Raw genomic sequence first — 16389 nt, forward strand, 5'->3', positions numbered from 1 at the left:
GTGGACAATCTGACTGTCAATGCAGGGCTTCTTGTGGACAATCTGACTGTCAATGCAGGGCTTCTTGTGGACAATCTGACTGTCAATGCAGGGCTTCTTGTGGACAATCTGACTTTTGGGGCATTGGATGAAATGGTAAAGAATCTGGTGATCAGTAATTAGGACTGCCAATGCAACCGACTTGAGCACAGTGTCTGAGGCATGGTAGGTGGTTGATAGTTTAGCAGGCAGATGGGTTCAGTTGAAAGTCCCCTTTGTGAAGTAGGTGTCCGACAAAGGCATACATTATGCACCAGCTCAGATGATTAGAGGTGGATGTTCAGCAACTTTCTGTAGGCCAGTTGGAGGAATGTTTATGTGTTGGGTTCCTTTGAGTAGAACTCTGGATGATTGTGAGGCAGAGATGATGAAGGTTATCTGACACATTGTAGGTGTCGGTGAATGAGTATGTCAGGCTGATAAGTTGGTGAAGAAGGTGTTGGACATAATATTGAGAAGGGCAGGCACAGAGATGAATGGTTTAAATGCTTAGAAGTAGTGATTAATAAGTATTTCTCAAATGACTGGGGGCATGGGTGGCCCAGTCATCTGGCTGTGCAGAATCTGGGTTAATAATTTGGGTTTGAATCCATGTTCGCCCCAATTGTGTTTCTTGGTTTGTGAGTACCAAACCTGTCCTTTTGGGTTTCACCAAAGTGGTAAATGTCTGAGACCTGCACCATTTTGGGCTTCACTCCCACATCAAACTTACGAGCCTGGAAAACTGTTGAAAGCGGTGTTAAACCCATCCCTTTGTCTCACCTCGAATAATTGTAATAGGATTCCTACACAGCGTTAGAAACTAACAGTTTTCGTCCACTAGTCCGTATAATGATAACATATAGCAAAACTCTTAAAAATGGCAATTTTCTACTAGTCCTTATGATACCTTTACCATTGGGCAGTTTGGCAAGGACTATACGACTAGTGCCAATTTCTAACCCTGCCTATATCAATTATTCATCATGCTTCATTTAACCTGCTTCTGCAGTTTTGCAACGATAAGAATTGATAAACATGTTTTGATGTAGGATTGTAATGCATTAATATGGTTGGTGTCATGACACAAAGGGTCTTTTGGATGAAATCACAGTAAGTCTTGCTTCGTATCTGTTTCCAAAATCTTCAGATGTCTTCGATCGAGCCATGAATAATTCGGAGCAAAAGATCATGTTCTGTTGGTAACCTTTAACCTTTAATTGCAATGGTGGCCTTGTTTGGACGAGAAGGAAAATTATCGTTTTGTCAACTGAATCATTTTCTCATCATGACAATTGTTAATTCAGGTTCATTTAATTTCTTCACCCTTCATTCAGCCTTGATTGAGAATGGATCTGTCAGTATTTTCGTAAAGAAGAACATTTGGTTAGCACAACATGACCTTTTCGGGTTGTGTGGTGTTCTTATCAACATGGAACAATTCAGCAGGAAGGTATTTACTTTGCTTTTATAGACATCATGCAGAAGCACCATCAACTCCTCCTACATTCACAACATCGTCGTCTCCCATTCTCGCTCCCCACCTCCACCACACCAAGCTTATTTGCTCCATTTATTCATTTCCCAACTCTGTCATTGCAAAATTGATTTTGTCATCGAGTGTAAACTACATGTTTATGAAATAAATAGCTGAAGCATTGGATGATGTCTTGCGGAGTTAGGCTGATGAATGTTGGGAGCTGGTAATGCGGAATGTGACGTAAATCTATCGCTAGACTGGAGGGGATAGGGCTGAGAAGAAGGCTGTTTCTCGAGATCTCTATTGATTCCATTGAGGTCAATGGCGATACTAAAACATCGCCAGTGGAAGTCCATCGCTAGAGGGCGCTGTTCGATGATGGGGGCTGTCGGGGTTAGGCCAATAACTGAATATGATTTTCTGGTCAGGATTGAATTTATCCTGGTGTATGGGTTTAATACTGTGTCACATAAGAAGACAATATCTCAGCTTGGTCTATCCGGCGGCAACTTCTTCTTTACTTAATGCAAACGATGGGAATATGGCAAAATGAGGTGAAGAGGTTTTCCACTTTGTTTGATGTTGGCCATCAAGTTGTTTTCTGTGAATATATGAATATAAAGCTTCACTTACCAGGTGAAAGTATTTCTGTGGTGTATTTGTGCAAATAGATTTTTCTGCTTGTTCGTTATGATTTAATAGAAGTTTTGGCTCTGTGAGAGAACCTGTTGTATCATATGTATATTCTGGTAAGAATTGTTGATTTATTTGAAATGTTTGTTATGCATTTACTGGTAAAGATAACAGTCCATGTTTCATCCCTTCCAGACTTGATTGTTCACTGGCTGCTGTTGTATTGGCAAAAGAAATGCTAAGTGCCACGTTGTGCAACAAATGCTTGCTTTTTTATGTGAATTGTCTGCGTGATCATAGCTTCTGGTAGAGCAAGACAGAGCTTACCCTTTCGCGAATACCTGGTCTCATCACTGATTTTCGATGGTCCATTCATTGTTTTGGCTTTTACATCTAATTTCATATGGGAAATAATTGAGACTGGTTAATCTCTGGAGTTGACGTGTTTTTGTTTCTGTATGTATAATGGGGCAAAGTCATTCTTTGTGTCTTTTGCCCAATTATTCATATAATTACGTCATGCCGTGATAGTTTAACTATAGTCGTATGAAAAGATCAGCTTTTCTTTAACTTCTTTTGATTAGTAAACAATATTCCTTTGCAGTGCTGCCAGAGTGCCACTGTACAGTCTACTGTTTGTGTTGATGATGTATACTACTCAAAATAAATTAAGAACACCCAAAATTGGAAGGCTGTGTTGCAATACCCATCATCCGTAACAGTATAATGTTTGTGTTGGTGGTGTATTTTCTGCACAATTCTGAGTTCAACCTTGGAACCATTGTAATTCCTTTCTAGGTATCTGAATTATTAATGTAAAAAATGCTGTTTAAACAGTGTATCACATTACATCTACTTTGTTTTTGTGCAAATTTCAAATATCAAGGACCATTAATTTCTCAAACTTAGCAATATTGTGTCCGACAGTTTTGTAGATTCATCTAGTTAAACTTAGATGACATGTATATTTTTGCTCCTTTGCAATATCACCTGTTCATACATTATTGTTTCTGTATCAACACTCTGATATAACTGGAATACTGTTCAGATTGGCATTAAACCAAACTCACTCACTCACTCACTCACTCACTCACTCACTCACTCACCAGGTAACATTTTCAAGAGTTCTGTTCTTCCATTCCAATGATTCCTTGTGTTTCACTCTCTGATTCTTGTTTCCAAAATGGTAGAGTCCTTAAATGTAATTATGTTAAGCCAAAGAACCTTCGAATAACCTTTAATGCTGAGAAAGAATTACGGTGCCCTTTCTCAGATCTGATCTGAAGTCATAAATCTATATGGAGTGAATCTTTGTTAAAGTTCATGGTTCACACCAACACTGCTTTTCAGTTTCACCTAGACTCTTGGGATGCATATATTTGATGTATACCGCAATAGACAGCAGTTGTACTGGTACTGACTGTGCTTGTTGAGAACCTGAGGGTGGCAGACCATTTTGATTTGGGGTTGAATTTTTTATTGAGGATTATTTTCTTTCTTCTGCAGATCAAATTTTGTTTTCCATCAGAGTAACAAATAAAAGTATGAATTAACAGTCCCATGATATGGGCCAAGTTGGCGCCAATGGTTTTGATTGGTAGAGTGTCAATTTAAGCCACACTCTGATTCGAAATGGTCTTTTCCCAACTCTTATTTTGGCATCAGGCAGTTATATGTTTAAACAAGTGGACCAATAATACTTCTTCCTTCTTTGTTGTGTTGGATTACAGTTAAGTTGGGATGCTTTTTTTTTATGTCCCTGACCCCTCCTATCAAGGTCAAATGATTGTTCCCCAAGGGAACTTGATTGCAAGTGTTCTTTGCTTTTCTGAATAGTGCTTGGAAGTCAGCACCCTTACATCTTTGAATCAGTTGTTGCCTTGACATTAGATTTAAGTATGAAAAGGGTGAGGTTTCTCATTCCCTTGAGTTAAGATACAGGACAGTGTTGCTGTTGTGACATTGATGGTGATGTTCTGCACAGAATGGTGCCAGAGAGTATATGTCAGGGTTCAGAAACTCAGTTACCAAGCTGTCAGTGTCAGAGGAAAATTAGATTTAAAAAGAGACAGTACAAGCTTCGGTTCACGTTGTCAAGTAGCTGGATACAGGTCATGATTTGCTCGACTTGGGATGGACTTTGTTACAATGTATGAAATTTTTATTTTGAATTTTTCAAAGTCGCAAGTCTAAATATCTGATTGTGGGTATGCTAATTTTTGTTTCTTGTAGACGAGTTGATATTTTATTGTAGAGTTTGTTGATGGTTGACAATGCCTACAAAAAAGCCCTATCTACTGTGCTAAATATACAGAATTATTAAAAGTCATTAGTTTACAGTGTCATCACATAATATGTTACATCATTTGTATGGTTCACAATTATCTTAGTCCATGACAAGTATATTTCAGGAAGGACGAGTGACATTTCAAAAGTGAGTGAGTTAAAATTTAACGTTGCATCAGCATTCTTTCAACTAAATAGTGATGACATTTCAAGAAAATTACAAGAACAGTCGCACCTTCTCAGCAAGATGTAGGCGGACATAAATTTACATGGCTGAAACTTTTATTCAGCTTTGCCCCCAGAAACCTTCCCAGCTACCATTCATGAGAGCTGTTTCTGTGTTGTAGTGTGCTGATCATCCAGTGCTAACATGCTTCATGTGAGCTTGTGGATTGATGGAACTGATTGATGTAGGTACAACACACAAATCATCTATTATGTATTACTTGAGGTAATAGGTATGTGTTGTAATGGCCGCGGACACATTTTCTGTTTGAACTGGAGGGTGAATGAGGTGCTGTCTAAATGTAACATTGCTCGGAGCAGGATGGGCAGAGACATATTTATTGATGGCAGTAAAGCTTGAGAGGGTGGTTTGGTTCTGTTTCTCCAGGTCGAGGCAAGACTTCTTTGAGGATGGACGCTCTATTTGTCTAAGTGACACATTAGGGACATGAGTTCGTATTGATTCTGTGATAGGATTTGTACTTCATTGTTGAAGTGTAGAGGATGCATAATGTTTTGTGGGCAATGGGGTAGCCTTCTGGTTGGTGCCTTTGTAAACAGGGGTTTGAATCTGAGCTTTGGTACGATGTGTGTTGCCTTTCCTGGTGTCTTGTGTCATGATATTGTTGTAATATTGCTTACAGCAGCATAGAATCACGCTCGCTTGCTCACTCACTCACTCACTCACTCACTCACTCACTCTTCATCTGTGAAAATCTGTTAAAATAGGTCTTCAGCAACCCATGCTTGCCGTAAAAGACGACTATGCTTGTTGTAAGAGGCGACTAACAGGATCAGGTGGTCAGGCTCACTGACTTGGTTTATGCATATCATCGTATCCCGATTGCTTGGATTGATGCTCATGATATCAGTCACTGGATTGTCTGGTCCAGATTTGATTATTGACAGACCGTTGTCATAGAGCTGGAATGTTGTTGAGTGCAGCATTAACAACATACAAACAAACTAACAAACAAACAAACACTCACTACCTTGGTGAAGGAGAAGATTTATTCATCTGGACATTGTAGAGGGGGGATTGTAGAGTGTGTCCCCAGACAGAAACCTCTGCCCCAAGTATGTTTTGTTTGTTTGTTTATTGTTTAACGCTGCACTCAGCAATATTCCAGCTATATGACGGCGGTCTGTAAATAATCGAGTCTGGACCAGACAGTCCAGTGATTAATATCATGAGCATCAATCCACATAATTGTAGGCAAGGGTTGCTACACCCTGCCGCGATATGGCTGCTGTGCTGCTGTAATGAGATTTTCTCACCTACTCTCACTGCAATGTGAACTCTTGATGCTGTGCCCCATAGCTTCATGTACTTGCTCAAAAGACACAGTTGTGCACACCGGAGCCAAGTGGGTGGTGTGTCTGAATGCAGGTATATAACAGGAAAGTAGGAGAAGTTTTTAATAAGTTCAAGCATACAGATAACAGACAATATCAGTTTGTAATCATTCCGTGTTTGACTTTGTTATTGAAATGGTAGGAAAAACTCTTGTCTAAAAAGCTAAATTGAAATTCTTCAAAGCTGAATATTGCTTGCCAGTTTGGTGTCATTCATGTGCCATGCTGTACATATTACAACAATTCAAATGAAAGGATTTATTTGTTGTCCAAATCAATAGCCATCCCATCATTCTTGAATCAACTGATTTCAATCCCTCCTTGCTAATTTAATTTTATCAAAACTATTATTCCAAAAGCATGTTTTTCAGCCTTAGGCATGTTGTAGAAACCAACAAAAGCTATCTGTCCTTTGTTGAAAAGAATAGACAGCCGATGGACATCGCCGACAACAATGGTGCAGCAGAGCAGTTTCACCTCGCTATCGGTTGCTATTGTCTTCACAGTGTCCAGCTTCACCATCACTGAGCATGAATCATACCCACAAACTGGCCTTTGTTTAAGTCTAGTTCAACATCTCCAGCTGCACTGAAATAGTGGTCTGCCCATGGTGAAATAATAATGAGAGGGAATGATCTCATTTCATATTTCATTATACTGAATGACGTTACACTCTGTTTGATGAAACCCCCTCGTTAGCGTCACATTGAAATAACCTTTCAGGGTTGTAGACACCATTTTGGGAATTGATTTTGTGAAGGTCTGAATATATTGGATTTACACGATGAAAGGTTCAGATGAGCCTGAATTCTAATTGATAGTGACTCAGGAATTGTTCGCTGAAAATGTAAAGTTGATTTTGGAATATGTTTTGGATGGTAATAGGAATTCTAGATATGAAATTATTTGATCATTTTGCTTACGGGGTATAAACAATTTCAATAGTTTTTGCTTTTAATTTTTGTTTAAATATGTATTTTCGTCCATGAGTATTTCCTTGCAAGTGGATCACAAACACTTACGAGGAAGCTGATGCACATCAATGATGAAACAGTCTAAGTTTCTGTTGTATATAACCACCAATATCTCCACCTTGTGCCTCATGATAATAAATTATCTGAAGTTATTCTGACACTTTGCACTGTGTGTTCCATTTATTGACAAAAACCGTTGTAAAAAAACAACCTTGAATAATGGGCCATCCAGAAGATGGACAACACAAGATGCGACAAGATAATACGGGGAAAAAGTTAATGTGTTCAGCGTACGTGCATTATCTAATGCTTAGAGATTGAACTGCATAACCCCTAGGGAGACTGACAGTACATTACGTTGCTCCTATAAACAGTTCCTCTTTTGCAAAGCTAATCATGTCATACACACCAGGGGACACACCATGATTCTCGCATCGGGTCAATTTCACTGATTAAGTTGCAGCAAATAGATAATGACTTAATGGAGAAAATAAGGACAATGTCATTTTCAGCAGGTTTTATTCCTTTCTTGAAATGTCAAGTTATGTATTTGTTGATTAACATGTGAAATTAATTTCTGCTTTCGAAATAACGTTTTTTTGTTTACATTTAATCTTAACTGAATTTTCATATATCTACAATCATGATGTTTTTTAATTTTTGTAGCAAATTTATATTTGGAATTTATTTTCAATATGATAATATTTCAGAAATTAATAATAATGTAATTATCATTGAAATGAATATTTCGAAGATTGTTGACTAAAGTGATGACTAATTTGAAAACTGATCCCACCCCTATTTCATGGTTTAAAATGGTCTGAGTTTTCACCACCAGCGGCTTCACACTAGAGACAGATCGACACATGTAGCCGGTTACCAGGGCTTTGTGTTACATGTCGACATTCCCTGCAGCTCTGTTCAATACAACTCACACTCCGGCTACCTGTACAACACAGCGGTTGACTACCTGGCAGTGGAACAATCACCAGCTTCACTCAATATTGGTCACGGAGACCCTCCATAGCCTGTGATTAAGTCAACAATGGGCAGTCACATTGCATAACCGTTGCGGAGGCTGGGGAAGAGGGAGTACGGCACATCAGACAGGAGTACGAGGACGTCAGACGAGGCGTGGAACTGGTCACGGAGCTATTGTCCGCCATACAGACATCTGTCATTCCTCGTTCCATCCCTCAACTACGATTGGTCCACACGCATAAAAAATTCCTGTGTGTGTCACCATCTTCAAGACAAAGGCTTTGTGCGATTCAGTTATTTGTGCCTTTTGATGGAATTCTTACCATTTTGGATAGTTTTGGATAAAACCCTCTTGTTGGATATTTAACACTGTTTAAGACAGGTAGGTGTGTTCGTTGGATATTTAACACTGCTTTTGGACAGGTAGTTGTTTTGGGGGGATGTTTAGCACTGGTTTAGGCAGGTAGGACTCTTGTTCGATAAGGTGCCAGTGTGGACAGGTGCCCTCAGTGGAGAAATGTTTTTAGATGTTAACTGTTGTGAATCTCCAGCCACGCACTATAAATAACAGTTGTTAATTTTTAAAAGGTTCACCTGTACCTAAAATAATCAAAGGTATTGCAAGTGATGTTGTTCATTGTCTTAATGCTGTGAATTATGTAAAACCACTTTTTAAATTTCTTCACTCGGCTGCATTGTATTAGGAACCAAACTTGTCCTTTACAAAGGACTCATGATCAAATTTCATATGCATTTAAAGGTGTTTGGTGTGTCAATGACAGTATGTTTATTATTGCCCTCAGTTAAGATGACAGGCTACCTAGTATCTATCATCAATAGTATTATATAGTTGACTACACTAAAATTAACTTGTACTTTCCCAGTGTTACGAATTTGTAAGGGCACCAGAGCATGTAAACTGTTGAAATGTGACGACGTCTTCAATACATTTTCGGCTCGATTCACCAGGCTGTTGTACATTTGATCAATATCATTAAAGGTTGTGTATGCTGTCATATATTCAGGCCCATGTTCAAATTTGCTTTTCTTCACTGTCACTAGTGTGTGATTGTGTTAAATGGTAAAAAGACATGTTTTGTTGCCGCTGCCTGTGACTTAGCCTGCCGTACTTAGTGGGCGTGTCAGTCCTTTACACTATGTAGCTTATCTGACAATGGATGGTTTGGACAACAAGCCATGTGATATAATGTTAGTGTAAGACGGCTATTATGTTTGTTTGTCTTCCATTCAGTGTCAGGTTACAGCCTGTAGCCAAGTGCTGGCTGGGATCAATGGACTACAGAATTTCAAAGAAAAGATGTTTTTCTGATCAATTTGTACGTGTGAAGCACTGGCGTCATGCCGCTGCGAGTTATTGTTTGCGTGTGTCGTGAAGATATTCACACATGGAGAACCTAGGAAATGAAATTTGACAGGTTTCTGACATACAGCGGAATACAGTTTGCATCATTTGAGAATGCTCAAACACGTACAAATATTATCGAAAATTATTTTCGTAAAAGAGCTCCATAGTTTTTAAGGAAACTAGTTTCAACTACCATATAGTTGAATCATTTAACAATGATGGTGCATGTGACAGGTAATATTGATGATGGGGGAGGGACAATGGTAGATGAAAATATGAATTATCTTCTTGAAAGTAGAACACTGTTCAAGTAACGTGGAGTATATCTTGAGGATGAAGTAAATGTGGATCAATTGTTGTGAATCAATAGTAGAACTACATAGCAACTGTTATCGCTTCTGGCGACAATGGCTGCCTGTTAGTTCGGATAATTATATATTGCTTTGGGTCTAATGAGTGGAAAAATTACTTATAGAACAGATATACAATGCATATTTAAACATATTTATTTCATAATGAAATGGATTGGGAAACGAGCTAATGGCTTATCTAATGCTGCTCCAATACAGAAATATGAGAATATATTTCATAACTACCTAATGTAAAAAATATTTGCTAGCATAAGATACTAATTCAATATTGTCCATTAAGCAATAATTATTATAAGTAGATAGTTGAAGAATATGTGCAGATTGAAATATTTCAATGTTTTCCTGTTCAGATATTTCAACATTACCATATAAAACTGCTTTATGTCATGTCTATGTGTATTATAGTACACATTATTTATCATAAGGGCGTTATGTGGACACACAAATAAGTAATGAATGGGGTAGTGTCTCAAGAGGATGATCATTTGAAATGAATCTATCAGTGTTATGTGAATTGTATTATACAGTACATAAAACAGTAAGCATTGTTCTCACTTAAGATAGATGCTAACATTCCCAGTGCTGTCTAGCCTACTTGTTTGTGCCCTACAATATCCAATCTTTGATCTCTGAATATTAAAAACAAATGATTCAGGGTTGTGATTTAACTGCAAAAAGTAAGAATATCAACTTATGCAATAAAAGTATGGTATTGGGATACCAATCATATCGCACCCATATCGGGATATGTGTCATATCGCAACCTCACCACATCATTGTACCTCTAATAAATACCTAATAGATGTAAACTTGAACTGGATATGTCTCAGAATTTTAACCAAAGCAGCTGCAGTCTTGGTGTTAAAGTATTCATTCAGGCATTCATAATCAACCCAAAAATACACTACTCAAAAGAAATTAAGAACACTAATTTTTCATATGCCAAAAGTTGATCCGTCATGTCATGACACGTGAACTGTTGTCATAGGATAAGCTCTTATCACATGACTGGTTTGTCCGTCAAGTCATGACAGATCAACTGTAGTCATTAAAAAAATCCAGTGTTCTTTAACTTTTTTTGAGTAGTATATATACTCCAGTGCTGCAATGAATCCAGAGCATTGAATATTTCTATTCGTATGCAGCAGTTAATGGGAAAAACTGTTAATGAGAATGAAATTGCTGAAAAAATGTCATCTACCTTTGAATTCAGGTGTGAAGCTGGGTATTGATTGAGGTGTGATAGTCGATGACAATACCCCCATGACGCTGTGGCAGCACACAGAGTCAAACTGTCCTCACAGTCATTAAATACCCACCCAGCTTAATTTTGTAAGAGATTACAAATATTGATTTCTGACTGACTAATTGTACACAGTTTGAATTAACTCGCGGATGTTGATTTAGTTAAATTGGGATATAAATGGTTTCACAGTTTTGTTGGTTCTGTACTAATTGGGAAAATGAAATATAAAATTTATAGCCTGACGTTGTTTAAAGGAAATAATTTGGGGTTGATAGGCAAGATACGTTTAATAGGCTCTTTGCTTGGAATGTTTCTAGGTTGAACCAAAGCATGATTATATAGGGTCATTATATGATTTTGTTTCCAACTGTTGGTAGAGAAACGGTTTGATGCTGAATTGATTGAATCTAATAAATTTATGAATTTTATTTGTAATAATCTTCATAAATGTTCTTCATAGTAAAAACATGCACTTTTCAATATGTGTGTCAGAATAAAACATGCAGATTATGATTGAAAGGATATAAGCATTTCTGTATTGATTTTTGGATGAGTATAAGAACAAATGAACATTAATTGGGGAATATCCATATATCACTGGTGTGAAGATACAATTACCATGTAATGTTTGTGAATATATAAGTGTGTATTTACCAGGCGTGATATACGACTGATAACATCCTGTCTTGTGATCACTAGTCATTTGTCATGAACTATACAGCGCCAGTGGCAGGTTTTATTCCCACTTTCTGCATGTTGGCTGTGGCATCAGGTACAAACACAGCAATGAATAAAACAGCAGCTGCCTCAGGCTGGACATTGTGGTGGAGATCTGTGGATTATTTATATACCGCAGGTATTCAGGTACTAGTATTTGCTCAAATGCGGTTTTATTTGTTCCCCAACCAGTGGACCCGTTTGCATTCCAGTTTTATCATTCTCAACTCCTTGGGGAATATGCAGCCCAAACTTCCTTGGAGCGCAAGAAGCTTCTACATCCACCTCACATAACAGATACCCATTCCCATTTGAACAAAGTCACTTGTCCAGGGTGACACCAAACGTTTTGACACTTATGTTTCGGGTGTATGTACATATTCGTGTTTCTGTAAACACTGTTGGTCTCAAGGCTGAATAAGAACCCAGTCACAAGCGGATATGATCTCAGCACCTGGTGCCGAGTGCTGGTGACTGACTGACTGATATAGAAGATTTAACGTGTGCTTTCCGACTGAAGCGTATTTCGCACATGGGCCTGGCCAGACCATTTAGTGTATTCTGAAAAGGGTGAAAGTGGTGTGTGCAACCCAAGAGGGGGCTTTTAGGGGTTACTTAATTATAGTGAATTTTTGGAATTTTTAAATTTGGAATAAATGCCGAGGTGGGTGGAGGAGGGAACTAAGGGAGCCGGGTGAGGTGGGTGTTTGTATGTTTATTGGATTTTGGATTGGTAGATTAATTAGTTTTTAGATGCGCTTAATTTGGTCTGTTTTGATTAGGAATACGCCTAGGACCTTGAAGTTTTCTAGTTTACTTTGAGTGCTGGTGTCTTGATGGGGATGACATGGTACGGGGGGGATGGAAGATATATTGCTCTGATAGGCTGGATGAGTCTATAGTGAATGGTGTTATACCACAGTGGGCATTGTTCAAAATTATATCCTGAGGTTAGTTAGAAGTAGGAACTGAGCGATTACCCCAAGCTAGGAAGATGTTAGCGATGTTGCTGATGGTGTTACTGCTTTTGAGGTGGTGGTGATGCAGCTGTTGAGATGATCTTTGTGCTGTTCTGTGTAAGTGATGAGATGGCGTCAATGTTGTTGTTGGATATGCATGGTGTTGATGCTTTAGATATGCTGTTGGTGGTTCAGCTGTTGAGATGGTGTTGGTGCTGTGGAGATGGTGTTCCATGGTGGTGTTGATGCTGGTGAGATAATGTTAGTGCTGTTGCTGTTGAGATGGTGTCAGTGCTGTTGAGATGGTGTCAGTGCTGTTGAGATGGTGTTGATGCTTTGGATATGCTGTTGAAATGGTGGTTCTGCTGTTGAAATGGTGTTGGTGAAGTGGAGATGGTGTTGGTGATGTTGATGCTGTGGAGGTGATGTCGATGCTGGTGAGATGGTGTTAGTGATGTTGAGATGGTTATTCCTGGAATGATGACAAAGGTCCCTTGCTGAACCAGCTAAAGCAGCAGTAGCAGCAAAAGAATAAATACATTACTGTCAGTGGACAATGATACCCAACTTGATCTGGTTCAAAATAATACAAATTTATATCAAGAAGTAGTCATATAGCCCAGTTTTATTAGGCATCCCTTACTGGTGCTTGCACAAGGCAGTCAAGTGCTCATTGTATGAACTTGCAGAAACACTGCCAATGGCCTTATTACCTTGATGAAATATGGCCAATCTCAGGAATAGCCCATGTTGGCACAGTCAAACACAGCAGTTTATAGAGCAGATCATTGGCTGGAGATCGGTGTGTACGATCCTCGCTCACGTCATCCATCATCAAATAGAGCAGAGGCAATAACTGAAATTAATTACCAGCATAGCCAGATAGTGCCTCCATCTTGTGTGTTCATATCTCCCGAATGCTGATAAATGCTGATAAATCGCCTCTGTTGTGTGAGCATACACTAATCTACGTGTCTTATTGTTTGAGAAGGGCTTTTAACAAAGTCGCCAACATGTCCACTGAAGAAATTTACATGCATTGGTGAATATCGATTGCTGTTGATGTCATAATTATTTTTATGGATTTCTTGTTATCTTCGTCATGGGATTAGTTAATTGTCGGTCATGGTTTAGAGAAAGTAGACAAGTGTATGTGGTCGTGATGAAGTTTATTGCTTTTACAATGTGATATCTTTAGGTTTTAGAATGAACATTAATCCTTCATCTTGAATGATTTCTGCGAGTAAAAGGTTGTGTTACGGTGATGTCATCACTAATCCAGCTATAATCCAGCTACACCAAACCAGCCTGTGTATGATCAAGGCCAGGGAAACAGTTGTCCAGAGCATATATCGGCACGTTGACATTGTGTTGTCAAGGTTACACATTGTGACCACTCAATCCACATTTCAGCTTTTTAAGTCTCTTATTATAAGCATTGAAGCTTTAAGGGCATTCATATCCGTGTCTCACAAGTCCAAACAGATTATATGGAATGGAATGGATTGTGTAAAGCTGTCGCTATGATCCATATCAAAATGTACAGAATCATGTTTTGTGTTTTGTTGAAGTTCAACAATGATGAAGAATATTATTATTCTCCTTCCTCATGCTCTGGTGAGGGTGATAGGGTAGCCAAGTGGTTGAAGCAGTGGCTTGTCAACTCGAAGTTTTGGTTTGATTCTCTAGATAGGTACAATGTGTGAATCCCATTTCTGGTATGCCTCTGTCATGTTTGGGCTGGAATAACATGGAGAATCCTACTCACTCACTCACCCTGTGATATATTGTGTACAACATTTCCCTCAACAATGAAATCTCTGTCAGCTTCACTAAAACCCTGGAAGAAAATAACAAGTTGCATTGTTAGATTTAGCATGTTTTTGTAAATCACCTCAATAAATCTTGGGCTTGCAAACACTCTGAAACTGATGGAAGAGGGGACACAATTGTTTGTTTTCTTTCAATTTGCACTGAATGAGCAGTATTGATGCATGGCACACACGACCAACCTTGTGGTGGATTACCTCCCATGCTGTCAGTACAGATTCTCTTGTATTCAATATGGAATAATGTCACAGATATCCCTGATATTGATAGATTACATTTGGTGGTTTTTTTTTGGCAATGGTGGGTTTTGTTTTTTGTTTTTTTACTAATTTTGGGTTATTTGTATTCCTTTTTGAAAACTTGCCATGTAAATAGTTTGAAGTTCCAAGATTTGTCCAACCAATATTACAAAGAAATTCTGCCAACTTTATGTATCATCATAGTTTATTCTTCAGAAGTGTGTTTCAACATTTCAGTTGTGTTTAATTCGATTTTGACAAGCCAAGTGGTTACTACATTCTCATGAAAATTGTACACGTTGCATGAGGACCCAATGTGGTAAAGACCCAGGACTATTTTGGACTTTCTTCCGATATGCATCATCTCAGACTCATACAGTTGGGGCTATCCATATATCCTATTGACATGGTCTTCTCTTTTGGCAAGTTTGTTTGATTATCATCAGGATTTGTGAGGGTTTGTTTCCTCGTAAACTGTATATTTGATGAGTTATTAAAGTGTACTAGTCTTACAGCTCGGAGATCATGGGTCGGTCACAAATGTTCACTAGAAAGCCAGAGACTATTTCAGCTGGAACATCCAGTCTTCCCAAATGTCATCTCGGAGGGAATCCACCTCAAGTCCCAATAACCTGGTAACTTCTGACAAAATCCCAGCTACATAATGTCCTCTGTACTGTCTTAAATATTGATGGCCGTCTGCAAATTGTGCTGGTAATCATCACGCGATCCTTGATGATGTATGAAATGTCGGCAGTATTCTTGAGACTGTAGATGTGCCTTATCTAGAAGAGTGATATATTGATTCTTTGAGAGGTCTGCTGATGCCTGTACTACTGGCCGCACTTCTCAGGCTGATAAATCTCCTCCAGCGATGACTCATGACTGTAGTGCCTCGTCAAAGTCGAACCAACCTACCCAAAATTATGCCAATGCAGTTGTGCAATCTTTCATTCGTTTTGTAGGAAGGAGATTATGACATAAAAAAATTGGATATTGATGGGCTGTAATTGAGGTGTTATAGGAATCGTTTCAAATCAATTGAATGGTGGCAGTGAAGAATATTCACCCACTCTCTGCTGGGGTGTGAATTCAAATAATGGATTTGAAAGAGAAACCAAGTACGACAACGTAAAAAGATGGCAGGATAATTTACTGCTTCAGTATGTTACCATGGCAACTGATTAGATTGTGGTAAAAAATTGGGTCAGATTTCAAATGAAGTAAATTTTTTCCGTCACTTATTGAATGATGTGTAAATGCAAGATATTGAAGCGTCATTGGAACTTTCACAAAAGTGATATTAGGAAAAGATTTGCAGCTTCACAAATACTATGAGAGACATTTTGATAGGTTGTGAATGAAAGATGGATTATTTATGATAGAGCAACAAATATGGAAGGAATAATATAGTTGATATGATCTTAATGGGATTGGAGCTTCTTCCGAAAATGGCGTGGTTGCGTAGTGACTTTCGAAACATCAGAGAGTGTCGTTTTGAACATTTTGCCTTACTCATTCATTCACTCACTCAACAGGATTAATAAGGTTTCATGCTGCTTTTAGCAATATATTCCAGCAATAGCGGGGGACACCAGAAATGGGCGTCACACATTGTGACCATGTGAGAAATCAAACCCAGACCTTTGGTGTTACGAGTGAACGCTTTAACAACGTGATTACAGAAGGGCAGTTTGAGTGTCCACTA

The 16389-nt window shown here is 38.5% G+C and overlaps 1 protein-coding gene across 10 annotated transcripts in view; it reads left to right on the top strand.

The window, feature by feature from the left end:
* LOC139480537 (receptor-type tyrosine-protein phosphatase delta-like) overlaps positions 1-16389 on the top strand; it is a 396576-nt gene that overhangs the window by 143051 nt on the left and 237136 nt on the right. The window contains exon 1 of one of the 10 annotated variants that reach the window (XM_071263631.1): positions 7927-8335. The exons of the other annotated variants lie outside the window; for them this stretch is intronic. The gene's annotated coding sequence lies outside the window, so the exon portion shown is untranslated. Of the gene's footprint in view, positions 1-7926; positions 8336-16389 lie in introns of those variants that run through there. 10 annotated transcript variants of the gene reach the window in all.

Source organism: Haliotis cracherodii, unplaced genomic scaffold, assembly GCF_022045235.1.
Source record: "Haliotis cracherodii isolate W230 unplaced genomic scaffold, xgHalCrac1.p SCAF_4, whole genome shotgun sequence".
Classification (NCBI taxonomy): domain Eukaryota; kingdom Metazoa; phylum Mollusca; class Gastropoda; order Lepetellida; family Haliotidae; genus Haliotis; species Haliotis cracherodii.